The sequence below is a fragment of the Mustela nivalis genome (assembly GCF_964662115.1).
Source record: "Mustela nivalis genome assembly, chromosome: Y".
In the NCBI taxonomy this organism is placed as follows: Eukaryota; Metazoa; Chordata; class Mammalia; order Carnivora; family Mustelidae; genus Mustela; species Mustela nivalis.
In genome coordinates, this window is record NC_139041.1 from 30,988,885 (window position 1) to 31,003,819 (window position 14,935).

Genomic DNA, 14,935 nt, shown 5'->3' on the forward strand with positions numbered 1-14,935 from the left:
GAGACCTAAAAAGAAAAGTCTGAGACCACATTCCACATTTTATTTACATTTTAAGAGTAACTTTAATCTCAAAATCACATATCCATACACCTACTTCCTTTCTGTTGATTTCTCAAGCAGAGATTGTAAACAAATATTTACCATGTCTGTTACATGTAACACACTGGAACGCCTTTTAACAGAATTTATCGACCTCTCCACCCCACCCCCGGCAAGATTTTTTATTATAAATACAGGTATCAAACAATCCTGAACATTTTTTTGCTATTACTAGGAGTCAGCACCTACACTGCTTCAAAAATTAGCAGAATTTGTGACAATATTTATTGTACCTGCTACTTCAGACAATTTCAGCTGAAGCTCTTTCATTAGGCAAGACAGACAAAGCATGCCACTTCTGTTTTTCCTCCTCGAGCTGTGTTTCTACTTTTCAGAAACACACGTGCTTCCACAGCATCTGACTCATCTCTCCATGCTTTCATCTTGTAAACCTGAATTCCATTTTGAGTACTCCAAGTTTATGCTTAAGTGACAGTGCTTTTACAGAGGAAAAAGAATTGTGCTGCATTTTTCTTCCTGTAACCTGAAAACATAATGGTGTACACATATTAAATACGTTTTTACGAATGTCCAGGTTTTCCATGAATTCATGGGATTCTTTCACTTAATGTGTGGGTATTTTTGCATTGTGATATTTAATCAAGACATTAACATGAGTAGAAGGTGGCTGATGTAAGACAAGCTTGAGATCCACTAAAATCAACTGCCGTATGTTTGTCCTTCTGGTGGCTGTGGAAGCTTCATATTTTCTTTGGACATCATCAGCCGTCTTGGCTCTTGAAGTACAACTTTAGAGCTGTATGAATTGTGCCATGTTGCTAAGACCGTTATGCTCTGGCATCCACCATTCCACTGGAACTATTAATTCCATTCATATTCATTCTGGTTACAAATCTAAGTGATGGAGTTGTTTCTGGGTATTTAGTTCCACATTCTACTTTCGGGCTATGTATTGTTTTCATAATTTGTCCTTGGTGGCCCAATAATCATGCCTGTCCACCTCTGAAGTGTCATATCTTCATCATCTCCAAGGCCCCGCTAACCATACCATCGCCTACTCCTTTTTGTGCTTCTCCGAGTTCTTCCAACAAGCGCAAATTACAAGGAACATTATCTCCTGGGGGGGACCACCATCTTCTCCCGTAGTCCCGATAAAAAGGTTTTATAATAATGTACAGGAGGAGTAGCATTCCTTGTGGTCCCCGGGTTTACCCAGTGCTCTGATACCGACCAGCTCTGGGTGTGCAGCCCGCAGGTGAGATGGCTCGTGCGTGCCTGCAAGAGACCGTTGCAGGAGCAGTGGTGCCTGTGAGCCACGACGTGCCTGACTTCACCAGGGAGAGAACCTGCACACATAAACCAGCCAACCAGCCCAATCTGGGTCAACAGATTGATACCGAGGGCTCTCACCACAAGAACTCGTTCCTAGTGATGAGTCAGGGTCACCGCAAATCCTCAACACGTCAAAGATCGCTAGCCTTTCCTGGAGGACACACCTACCCACTCACTCTTACCACGGTTACAAGTCTTATCCAGGTCTCCCATTTCTACCATTCAAAACGCCCTTCTCTTTATGATTCTGTTTTTATTTCCAACTTCCCCAGCCCCCACCTTAACCCTCTGGATTATTCCCTTTAGCCAGACTGGAATAGCAGGGATGAAAATCCTTCAAGAATAAAGCGTAGAGCAAAAAGGAGGAAATGCCCTTCAAGAGCCGGGCCTCAGGGTCAGGACCACAAACAGTAAAGTCTGGCACCCCCAAGCTTCGGGCCAAAGCAATGTCCACATTTAGGGCAAGGTAAGGCCTTCCCATCTGGCACCAGAACTCAAAGGTGCAGGTGAATACTTCACCTGGAAGTTTCTGACCTTCCCGATGCTGACAGACACCATGGGACCTGCCTCCTGCCTATGATGTCCATGGGCTCAGAGCACTGGGTCTGGAGCTGTCCACTCAGGAAAGGCACTCCCCTCTCTGCCCTGCAGCTGCCTTGTCCAGAAAACACAGGAGCCAGACGAGAATCTTAAGATCCCTTCTCAACTCGAAAATTAGGACCCTATGAAGTGTTCATTGACTCATTCTGAGTGTCCTAATTTGTAAAACGGAACTCCTACTTATCACCAGGTTCATTTCTCTACATCTGATGTGACTTAAATTACTGTTCAAAACTGCCTTTATTACTCTATTCTGTCCTCTACACATCTCCAGGGTGTTGCCCAATGCCTGGTGCACAGTTCTCAATCACTATCTCCCGAAGGAATGAACGGATGAATGATTCTAACGCTCCGTGAGCAAAGAGCTACAGACATGCTATCACCTTCGAATCACGAGTAAGAGAGAAGATTTCGTACAGAATGGTACTGACACAAAAACAGATAAGAATGGTACTGACACAAAACCAGATACACAGATCAATGGAACAGAATGGAAAGCCCAGAAAAGAGCCCATGATTCTAGTCAAATCATCTGTAACAAAGGAGGCAAGAACATGCAGTGGGAAAAAGACAGTCTCTTCAAGAAATGTTGTTGGGAAAACGGAACCGCTACGTGCCAAAGCATGAAACTGGACCGCTTTCTCACCATACACCACAACAAACTCTAACTGGATTAAAGACCTAGATGTGAGACCTGAAACCATAAAGCTCTTCCAATAAAACAGAGGCAGTAATCTCCTGCACACTGGCCTTAGCAATATTTTTCTGAATAAGTCTCCCCAGGCAAGGGAGATGAAAGTAAAAATAAACAATTGAGACCACATCAAACTAAAAGGCTTTAATACGTCAAAGAAAACCATCAACAAAATGAAAAGGCAAAACAAAACCTACTGAAAGGGAGAAAATATTTCCAAGTGATGTTATCGAAAATACGTAAATAACTCACACAACACCAAAAGGACAAATAATCCAATTAAAAATGGGCAGACAACATGAACAGACATCTCTCCACAGCGGACATCCAGACGGTCAACAGACACATGGAAAGATGCTCCTCTTCACCAATCAAGAAAACTCAAATCAAAACCACAACGAGACACCATCGCGTCACACAAGCTGGAATGGCTAGAATGAAAAAGACAAGAAACAGCAAGTGCTGGCGAGGAAGTGGAGAAAAAGGAACCCTCGCGCACTGTGGCGGGAATGCAAAGTGGTGTGACCACTGTGGAGAACGGTACGGCGGTCCTCGAGAAACCAGAAACAGAAGTACCATGTGGTCCAGTAATTCTACTCTGGGTATTTACTGAAGAATGCAAGAACACTAATTTGGAAAAGATAGAAGCACCCCTATGTTTATTGCAGCATTATTTACAATAACCAAGATAGGAAGCAGCCCAGGTGTCCACCCACAGGTAGTGAAGATGTGGTATACGCACACGTCGAAATACTACTTAGGCAGCAAAGAGTGAAATCTTGACATCTGTGACAACGTGACTCAACTAAGAGTGTACTAGGTGATGTGAAATCAGCCAGTCAGAGAAAGACAAATACCACACGATTTCATTTCCATGTGGAATCTAAAAAACAAAATGAACGAACAAACAAAAAACAGCAATAAACCAAGAGGAGACTCACAAATACAGAGAACCAACCAGTCATCATCAGCCAGAGGGCAGGGGGTGGGGGTACAGACGAGAGGTAAAGGGGATTAAGAGGCACCAACTTCCAAAGTACAGGGATGATCCCTACAGCACAGGGAGTACGGTCAGTGACACTGCAACAGCTTTGCCCGCGGACAGACTGTACCTACGCTGACCACAGTAGTTCCTAACGTGCAGAACTGTGGGATCGCTATGGTGTGCACCCGAAACTAATATAGGTCAACCACACTTGAATCAGCAATAGAAATTTTAAAGAATTTTCGAAAGAGAGAAAATTGCATAAACTTTGGGCATGTTTGGGGGACAAAAGAAATCTCATGAACTTTTCTTTCGTTAACTCTGCACAGAAGACAGGCAGGAAGGTAATTCAATTTCAGTGTCTTGAAAGGGAAAGATCAACATTTCCTAAATGTCTTGGGGCAGCAAGAGCATGTGGACGGGCAGCCGTCCTGACAGTAACTGGCAGACTAACAGGGATACACAGTGAAGACGGGCACTGACAGGGCTCACTCAACAAATGTTTCCATTCGACTGGAAGGAAAAAGATTTGTCTCTCCAAGAATACAATTAAGAGCACAAAATAAGCAGAGTCCTTGTTCTTTAACTGACTACTACGTAGTAAAGTGAGTCTTTATAAGGTTCTAATGGTTCCAAAGCTCACGCCATGGGCATGGCTAAATTAAAGAGAATTTCTCCAGCCTTTTTAAAAACAAGACTTATTTCTTTATTCCGGGGGGGGGGGGGGGGTGGCGAGGGAGAGAGAAAGAGAATCTCACGCAGACTCCCCACTGAGCACAGAGCCCAGCAGGGGACTCCACAACCCTGAGATCGGGACCGAGCTAAAATCAAGTGTGACACTTTACCAACTGAGCCACCCAGGTACCCCTCCAGAATTTTCTGATAATCTGTCATGTACTCAAAGGAGTCCTCTCTAACCAAGACACCAATTTATGGTATAAAAGGCAGAGTGCTGTGGTAGGCAGCCTCGTAGACGGCACCCAACGAGACCACCTCCTGGCCTCTCCCAACCCACATCCGGCAAGGTGGGTCCGTGTGACCGACAGATCACGGCGGAACTGATGGTATATGGCTTCTGCAATTAGGTATGAAAGGACTATGGTTTTCAGCACTTTCTTTATCTCTTTCTCACCAATCCCTCTTCCCCTCTATGTCCATTTTTCTCACACGGATCACTCACTCTGGGCGGAAGCCAGGAAATGAGCAGCCCTACGGAGGAACGGAAGCTTCCTGCCAACTTGCACATCCACGAATGAGCTTGGAGTGGATCCTCCAGCTGGGAGAAGTTTCACCGATCACAGCTAGAGCCGACAATGGGACTACAACTCACGAGACACCCTGGACCAGACCATCAGGCTTATCTGTACTTGGATTCCTGACTCTAAGAACCAGTAAGAGATACTAAGCGTTGGTAACTTTCAGCTGTGGACCGCGATCAGTTGTTACACAGCAACTGATGATGAGTGCAAGGGCTGAAACCCGAGTCTATACTAGGCGAAATGAACGAACACAGCCTAGAAACTAACCCCATCAATCCACTCCCTATCCAACCCCTCCAAGCTAATAATTACTATTTAATTCGCTTTGTTTGCCTTCAGGAAAGCATACAAAGACCCAAACTAAATGGATCTATCTTGCCGCCATGAAAGCAGGGAGTGGCGGGTGGGATGAGGCATGCCGTGGGATACAGAAGGAAAGGGAGAAAGAGAATCTCAAGCAGGCTCCACACCCAGTGCGGCACCTAAGATGGGGATCTTTCTCATGACCTAAGCCAAGATCAAGACCGGACGCTTAACCCATTGAGCCACTCAGGCACCCCTCCCACAGCTCTCTTTTAGGAGTAAAATCTGCGCCTATTGGGCAAGTCACTTCCCTCCCAGATGCATGCAGCCTTAGAAACCAGATGGCTGTTTCCTCCCCCTAAGTCCCCAGCGAATACCTTGCTCCCCTCAGCTCAGCATCTCCATGTCCAAACGGCACAGGCAGTAGTTTTCATCAGATCAGAGGACAAGTTCCTGTTGCCAGTTCTTGGTTTCCTACGAGGTAAATCCTAAACTTGGCTGATTTAGTTGAGCAGATGCCTGACACGAAGACTCAAGGAGATGGACTGCATTTTGCAGCAGCGCAGATCAGCACCTTTAACCGAAAGAGTCCCTTCGTGGCTTTAAGCTACTTATGTTACCTCGTGTAACAGAATTTAGACTTTTTACCTCCAAAGCAGAATTCTAGTTTGTTTGGCTGCCTTTTTCATGAGTCTGACACTAACGGCCGGAATGGACAGAACTGACAGATGCATACACTGGGACTCTTAATTATGAAGCGGGATCTTGTCTGGGGAGCGTAATTATGATGCGGAATCAAACTTCCTGTTGAGAAAACTGCTACTGGAAGCCGATCCTCCAGGGCCCCCGTCCGTTTCCCAGGGCTGAATTCGGGGACAGAACACCTGGGTCACCTCCTGTTTACTACCTGAAGACACCAACGCTGCAGAGAGGGGGAAATTCCCAGGTCCAGTTTCACCTTCCACGCTCTGAAACCTGCAAACACAGAGCATTCTTGAGCAGACGTGTTATTCAACACGCTTCCCTCAGGAGAGCCAGAGAGCCTTGAAAGATGTCTAACTCCGCATCAAAGACTCACCCATGGTGTCATTTCTTTCAGAGGAAACTGGCCAAGACACCACGGACACACCTCCAGATTCCAGGCACCAAGACCCCCCTGGGCACAACTGTCCCTCTTCCTGCCCCCTCTGGCTAGAACAAGGAGGGGGCTGCGCTCAGAACTCCCAGATTCTGCCCCCCACCCGCCCCGGCGGCCAGGGGCCTTGAAGAGTCCTTGCTGTGTGGCTGGATCATGCAGTGTTCCAAGGGACAAGGCAAGTGGGCCCACAGAGGACACTGTCACCAGGACCCGGGCTCATTCCTCCTGCTCGGTTGTCTGAAGAAGATTTGTCATGCGGCGTGACTGAGCGGGTTCCCAGGCTGAAGGTCCGAGTCAGTGCACACAACCGGGAAACGCACACACCAGAAATGCCACCGTGCGCCTCTGGGAATGGTGACCATCCCAACCTCCCCTCCTGAGGGACAGACTGCTGGAATCTGCAGACCCCTGGCAGAGAAACACGAAATAAAAAGTCCCCAAGTCGATTCTAGCCTCTGCCTGGCTTCTGACCTCATCGCTTGACTATGCTCCTGGATACAAAGACTGAGCGGCCCTGACCCTTCACGGAACACTGCACTTGGAGCGCTGTCGTATTTACATGCTGATTTTATTAAAGACAAAGAATTTTTAACTGGACCTCTTCGCTTGCCTTGTAAAAATGTCCAGTGGCCGCGGGCATGCATCAGGTGTGGCTGGGTGGCCAGCTGGGAGTGGGGGCTGGGGAGGGGGTCCGGGAGAGGAAGGGCATGGCGGGATGAGGTGTGGGGGGCGAGCACTCCTGTAGGTTGAACTGTGTCTTCCCCAAACCAGAGGTTGCAGTCCCAACCCCCCTGCACTGCAGAATGAGATCGTATTTGGAAATGCGGTCATTGCAAGATGGAATTCATCAAGCTGAAGTCAGACGGGAGTGGGGTGTGCCCCGACCCACACGGCTGCTGCGAAGACAGACACACAGAGAAGGCAGAGGAGGGAGCACCCAGGGCTCCTGGCGGCCACAGGAAGCCAGCGGAGAGAGAAATGGAAGGATCCTCTCCCCCGGGGCCTCCTTCACTGCGAGGGTGGGTGGCCTCGGTGACACCCTGACGTCAGACTTCGATGCTCCAGATCCGAGAGACAGTAAGTCTCTGCTGTTTTGGGCCACGCAGCATGTGGCACGCTGTTACAGCGGTCCTGGGGGACAGACGCAACCATGAACCGAGGGCGTGGCTCTTACTCTCTCGGCAAACCGCTGGGAGGCAAAGGCGCCTCTGGCTTTGGTCCTCCGTGGGATCTCAGCTGTCCCTACTCGGACAGACGCCCCAGCTGAACAGCACGGACGTGGGCCTCCACCTTTCCCTTCCTGTGCGGGGACACACCTCGGGTTCAGGTGGGCCTCAGAGAGAGGACGTACCAGATGTCAAACAACAGACTTCATAGGCTAGGGCTTCCAAATGTCCACAAATACACACACACAGGCATGTTCTACATGACTGGTTTCCATATATGTGTCTACATATACAGCTTCCACTTTTATAAAACAGTGTGATTTTTACCGTATTTATAAAAATCACTAGATAATTATTCTGAAAACAAAGGTGGTGCTGTGGGTTCCAGACCAATAAGAGAGACACTGGAACTACAGCTTGGGCTGGCCCCCAGGGTCTGTGACAGCAAACCACAGAACGGATGAGAAACCATTACCATAATGAGCTCTTTCTCCAGTCCCAGTAATGAGTCCGCTTGAAGAATTAATTAGAAATTCCGAAATGGCTTCCCTTAAAGGAGAAAGATCGGTTTGTCTGGGAGAACAGTAAGCAGCACGAGTCTGTGGGCACGCGTTTCCACCTGCTCTCGCTCTCGCCGCGGAGGACGGCTGAAAAGAGAGGAAGCTTCGTTTACTGCGAGGTCTCTCGGTGTGTCATTCCACAACTCACACAGCGAGCCTGCTCGCTGACAGCGACTGCTGGCATGTGCGCGACAAACGTTCCAGGACCTGATCAAGAACTGAATTTGCCTTCAGAACCTCAGAATCTACGGTTCCTCTCACAGACAACTGCAACCGGTTATTAGGAACCGTAAGAGACGAGGGACACCAGGCCTGTTCCGTGGGTGGAGCATGACTCTTGGTATCGGGGTTGTGAGTTCGAGCCTCACGTTGTAGGTGCAGATGTTACTTAAAAATGAAAGCTTAAAAAAAAAGAAAGGGGGGAAAAAAAGCCTTAAATCACCTACAATCTTCACGTCTACAAAAGGAAAAAATATGGTCTATTAGCATTAAATGGCAGGTACCTTATAAAAACTGAAATTCAGTGAGTTTGTATATAACGGTCATCAACTCTACCCAGTACTTGGCATCCACTTAGTGTGAAAGAAATCACCTTCTGACGATCTAGTTCGTCTGCTGTCACTGACGTCCAACTTCAGAACGATATGTTCAAAGCAGAGGAGCCCCGTGTCCAGGACCAGTCACTGCTCACGATTCGATTTCACTAGAAAGTTTCGTGAGCCGGGGATTCTCAGATCAAGAAGGGCTTGTGAGATAGACAACACGTTGCTGGAAATCGCTCCGCGTGCTCAGAGTACTAGCAGCAAGAGGTTACCCAAATACAGTAACACAAGAGGAACTTGAAGATGTATCCGGAATTTGTATTTCATGGCTATGAATACCCTGCTTCACAGTCCTGAAGTCACCTAACGTAGCTTCAGCGCCAGTATGGGGCATTCTAGAAAGTTCTATATATGGGAACCACACAGAGCACCAAATACTACTGTGCTCCCTCAGAAAGGTAACACGTGTGAAATAATAAAAGGAAAAGAAGAAAATCACCTGCTCATCATGCCTTTGACCCCCTGCACACATACTCCGTATTTCTGTCTAACACAGGCACAAACGTGGAGGCTGGGCTGCAACCCCAGTGCTTTGTGCACTGCAATTTCATCCCCGAGCTACACTTCTGGGAGCTGTGGCTAGGTCAGCTTTGACCACTTGCCTCCAGAAATAAGCTCGGTCCTGACAGAGGCTGCCCAAAGCAGGACAGCTCTCACCGCACCTTTGCTATTCATGGAATGAAGAGAAAAACAAAACTCTCATGTGCACCCTGCCTGGGCAGGACATTCCTGACAACCCCTGCCCACCACACGCCCCCTGCCTGAACAGCTCCACAGAGACGGCACGTGGCCGCGAATCCTGGCCCTATTTGACCCCGACGTCCACACTGGCCCACCTGTGAGCACGGAGGTTCGCTGAACGCAAATGCCAAGTGCAGGGGTATCGCCCTCCGGCCCTGACCACCACCCCCCACATTTGTGCGAAGGTCATCGCTAATGTGCTCTCCCAGAGACTCGGGCTCATACCGCCAGAAGTAACGCCCCGAAACACGGATTTAGGACACCATCCTCTACTGAGCAAAACATCCAACGATCGCCCACGCACAAGTAGTCGAGTCCACAAGTCCTGACTGGTCTGTTCCTCCACCAAGAAGAACCTTTGCTTTCTCCTCTGGAGAAAATTCCATTCTGGAAAGGTCCAGCGGGAACACCAGTGCGTTCCTAAAGCCCGTCACCCTCTAGAGCAGACTCAGACCTCTGCTCTGCTCCCACAACAGTCAGGGGTCTGCCCGTGTTCAGGCCTGTCCTAGCCAATCCAATCCCATAAAAAGTAAGTTCCCTTTATTGGTATGACCGTCCGTGAGAGCATCAGCAAGTGTCGGCTACACAGAATCAGAATCCGACGTCATGACCTCATTACCACCTCAGGAAGAAGCATGGCTCTCCACGGATCTAAGCCCAACACAGCTAGGCTCGTGGGCCTCTTGGGTTTAAGGACTCAGTTAAGTACGTGTCAACAAGCATTTCCATCTGGGGTCAGAAAGGATCGTCAACATTACCTACGTGGTGAGGAGAGTCTCCTTGTTACAAAGGAGGATACCACTGTCTAGTTATTTCTTCCAATGTCCTGCTCGACCTCCACCATAGGTAGTTAAAAGCAGATGAAATCCTAATGAAGCTTGCTTGATGGAACTGAAAGAGACAGAGCACAGTCTGCCCTTGACTTCCCATCATGGGCGGGGTTTCATGCGTCCACCGACAGCGGAGAGTCACAGAGCGCCCTGGGGTCTCTCTTCTCCGCCGCGCTTCTCTGGGGTGCGTACTGGGGTGCGTACGTGATCACCAGTGCCAGAGAGGAGTGCCGCTCCCTTTTAGGGATTCCTCCACAAAGGAAGCGTCAGCCATGCCCGGAGAAGGCCAGCACCCGTGACCTTTCCTGAAAGGAAAGCGCTCCCGGCAGCTGCTCCCGCACTCCAGCCTGCGTGGGGCTCCACGGAGCAAGTGCAGGAGAGCAGGTGGTCCTCGCATGCTAGTTCTTCAGCCGCATTCGGGCAAAACCGGCTCTGAGCAGCTCGAGGACGGTTGGCAAACACACGCTTGATTTTCTAGCAACAACTACTGCTTTCCCGGGAACCCAAGAGGGCTGAGGCCGCTCCAACGGGAAAAGGAAAGAGGAACAAGGTCCGTGCCAAGACTCCTGCGCGTTGTCTACAGGAAGACCACTGGCCATCAACTGCACTCCTCCTGGAGACTCACATCCTGCTCTGGTCCCATAAAACCCCAGGTTATCTGCCCCCAGCGTCTGTCTGTCTGCCACCTAAAATGTCGGGGAGTGCCCGCCGAACACCCGGCTTATGACAGACAATGACCTTTTCCCTCCCAGCGTGATCCACTCTGCACTGGCACTGCCAGGTTCCGCTGCATCCGGAATCTGCTCCGAAAGCCGGGTCACCAAATACCAGCGCGATGTTACTGCTAAGTCTCAAATGATGAAGATGAAGAGAAACAAAGAACCTCACTGCCTCACGTTCCAGTATCTGACGTGTTTTCTTTTCTTTCTTTCTTTTTTTAAGATTTTATTTATTTATTTGACAGACAGAGATCACAAGTAGGCAGAGGCAGGCAGAGAGAGAAAGAGGGAAGCAGGCTCCCTGCTGAGCAGAGAGCCCAATGTGGGACTGGATCCCAGGACCCTGAGATCATGACCTGAGCCGAAGGCAGAGGCTTTAACCCACTGAGCCACCCAGGCACCCCTGATGTGTTTTATTTTCTAATCAAGATATCATTTGTCAATCACATATTCTTGTCTTAAAATTTTTTATTTATTTGGGGTTGGGGGGGAGGGAAGGAGGTCTCAAGCAGACTCCACCTCGACGCTCGATCTCATATCTCTGAGATCATGACCTGAGCCAAAACCAAGAGTCAGACACTAAACTGACTGAGCCACCCAGGCGCCCCTCTATCACAGACGGGTGCCCCTCTTACCTGTGAGCAAGATCTGTGTCTTCAGGGGTAGCTTGGTTTCTGGTTTTTCTTTTTCAGTTTGGGGGAACTTACAACCAAAACTCGACTGTGAGTTACAAACAAGGCGCAGAATCAGCGACACAGCGAGTGGGAACAGGATCAGAGCCATACATGGGAACGGGGAGAGAAGGCAGACAAGAGAGGAGACTTCTGAGAGAACGCTTCTGAAGAGCAAGGGACCTGTCCATAAAAACCTGAAGACCCAGGGCTCACTACCTCTGACAAGGGAATACACCTGCTCTCGTGCCTCTGAGACCCCCTTGTGCCCGTGCCCTGCACTGAGCCCACCGCGCTCCGAAAACCCCTCCTCCAGCCATCCCAGCCAGGCCGTTGCGCAGAACCCGGCAGCGCGGCGCACAAGAAGAAAACAGAACCGTCTGATGCACAATGCTACAGGCTGAACTATGTTCTCCTGAAAAGAGACGCTGAAAACCGAACCCCCAGGATGTCACAACGTCCCCTGATCTGGACATGGGGTCTCTGCAGAAGGCATCAAGCGAAGGGAAGAACAATATTACTGTTGCTCTCCACTGCCATAGACTAAAGGGCTGCCACACAAATCCTGGGTACCCTTCATGGACTAGAAGACACGGAAAGGCTAGAACCAGTGTCCTAGTTTCGCAGGGCGACCAGACCAAAGGGACACAAGCTGGGACGCTGAACAGAAATGTCTCCCGTCGCATTCTGGAGTCCGGAAGTTGTAGATCCAGCTTGCGAGAATCTGCCGCAGGCCTCCCGTCTTGGCTCCTGGAGCTTGGGAGTCCAAGATCAACTTGTGGGCAGGGAGGGAGGACCCGTTGCAGGCCTTCTTCACTCGTGGACGGCTAACTCCGTGCTCACATGCACCGGAGTCCAAATGTCCTCCTTTTATGAGGCCCAGTTGTACCGGATCAGGGCCCACCCCAACGGCCTCACTAACTTGATTCCTCCTGTAATACCCTCTCTCCAAAAAGGAGACATTCTGAGGTGCTGGCAGTTGGGACTCCAGTGTATTTTCAATGGGGGGGGGGGGGCGGCGATACAGTTCCGTCCACACTGAGCAGCGACACAAACTATTTGATTTCTAGAGCCCTATTAGTGGCGATAATTAACAGCATACACACAGGAGACCACTGTTGACAGACAGGATTAGGGCTGCCTTGTAATTCCTTCCCTGGCTTGCTCTTCAGGAAAACCTCTGGGCCTACATCTCTGGGATCCAGGCTATGCCAAGGGCTATCCCACCACACAACTCCTCAGGGACACTTGTAACTCGAGGACTGCTCGACTGAAACATTCTCCATAAACGTTGGGCACATCATGCATTTCTTTCTTTTAAAAAACGCATTCTGTCAGTGTCTGTGGCTTCTGGCATTTGGAATATATGGTGGGGTCTGCGGGCAGCTCAGAACGCGTGTGGGCTGGAGGACTGTGAGACAGTGGGCACTTGCCGCTGTTCCTAATTACTATCTTTGGGAGGGAGAATGTGCGCACGGCTTCATGAAGAAATTAAAAGTGAAGAACTCCATAGGGTCTTAAGAACATCAGTGGTAGAGGCCCTTGATCCTCTGAAAAGATAGTAAAACTCACATTCTAAAATAATGCCTAGAGTCCACGTCTTGGAAAAGATGGGTCTTCCTTCCCTACAGACACTGGGTCTTTCTACCTTGTTTTTCCTTGAAACTCCCATCCACTCAGATCTCTGCTCTCCTCCGTAACAATTAGTCTCGTATGACTTTTTCCTTATGAATATTTGAGAACCAGTGTTAAAAATTTATAGCCTCCACCCAGCTTATAACGAGGTACCGTGGCCCTGATTATGGTCACAGGAAACCACAGGCCACGAGGCCTCACAGTCCCACAGCACACCTAAATCTTCCCCGAAGGTGGTGGTGGGTGGGGACTGCACGAAGACAGGCGAGCATTACATCAGCTCTGTCTGCTCACGTGGACGTCTGCACCACGTGTAGCTTTAAGTGCGAGCAAACAGGGCGGCAGGACCACTTGGGGCACGGCACGGATTACGACACATGCCTCGGAGAACCATCTGCACCTGGAGTTACATCCCGCAAGTTCTGTGCTACAAGTTTTCTGATGACTTTTCGTTCTTCTGCACGTCTCATGTACTCGTGACTCACATGACCACCAGCCTCCATGAGCGACGTGAAAGTGACACCTAAAACAATACGAAATCTACACCCTCGCCGGACTCGTCGCTCCAAGTGTGTGCGTCTCCAGAGACGACGACTGACGTCCAGGGCTGTGTGCGTGGGTGGCACTCTGGGTGAGCGAGGATGGAGAACCTCAGGGTTCGACTTCTGCCCTCGGCCCTGCCATCCCTAGAAGCCATCTACACGCCCCTGAACTCCAGAGACCAAGAAGGGAGGGCAGAGCATTCAACAGGGGACGACCTCACAGCCTCAGAGTTTAGGGCGATGGTTCCCAACCAGGGTGATTATGGGGCCGAAGGACGTTCGGCAATGTCTGCCAACAGTCTGGGTTGTCCCAAGCAGAGGGGATCAGTGCCCCCGGCACACACTGGAGGAATTACCATCTGTGCTGAGGCCGTCCTTTCCAATGGAGGGCTGAGCAGTGTTCCCGCCTCCACCCGGCGGAGGTCAGAAGCATCCTCCCTGGTCCCCTTAACAACCAAAGTCTCTCCAGAGACCACCCCTCAGCCCAAGGGGGCTCAATCCACCCTGCTGAGAACTTGGTCTAGGCGAATGGCTAACTTCCTGGACCTCCTGTTTGTTTGTTTTCAAAGATTTATTGATTTGAGGGGGGGGGGCAGAAAAAAGGGAGGAAGAGAAGCAGACTGCACACTCAGCACAGAGCCTGACCTGGGGCTCGATCTCACTACCCCAAGATCACGACCAGAGCCGAAATCAAGAGCCCAATGCCCAACTGAGCCGCCCGGGTGCCCCATGACCCCCTGTTTTCTATGGATACTCAGACTCAGAGGGTCCGCTTGTCGCATAATTAATTACACAAATTTCTTGTCTTCCCTACTCATCACAAACAACCGGAGAGAAGGAAACAGTGGCACCACCTCTACTTGTTTTCAAGTTGTTGTTGTTGTTTCAAAACTTCACACCTGTTGTTCAATAATGAAGGCACACACTTGCCTGCAATACTCCCCACACTGACGAATCCAACAGTTTGTTCCCTTCCATAGGCTACAGTGTCCCCTTGTGATTTTGTTTACAAAATAATTTATTTCACTTAGCACAGATGAATGGTAAAATGTCACCAAATCTACAGAGGGGGAAAACCCCACAGGTGCACAGTTTCTG

The 14,935-nt window shown here is 49.6% G+C and overlaps 1 protein-coding gene and 1 pseudogene across 6 annotated transcripts in view; both read right to left on the reverse strand.

Moving 5' to 3' along the window:
* LOC309856868 (F-box-like/WD repeat-containing protein TBL1X) overlaps positions 1-14,935 on the reverse strand; it is a 201,641-nt gene that overhangs the window by 85,854 nt on the left and 100,852 nt on the right. The gene's annotated exons all lie outside the window — the stretch shown is intronic.
* On the reverse strand, positions 30-1,074 carry LOC309856887 (ubiquitin-conjugating enzyme E2 variant 2 pseudogene; annotated as a pseudogene). Its single transcript has one exon. The product of its transcript is annotated as a ubiquitin-conjugating enzyme E2 variant 2 pseudogene (transcript).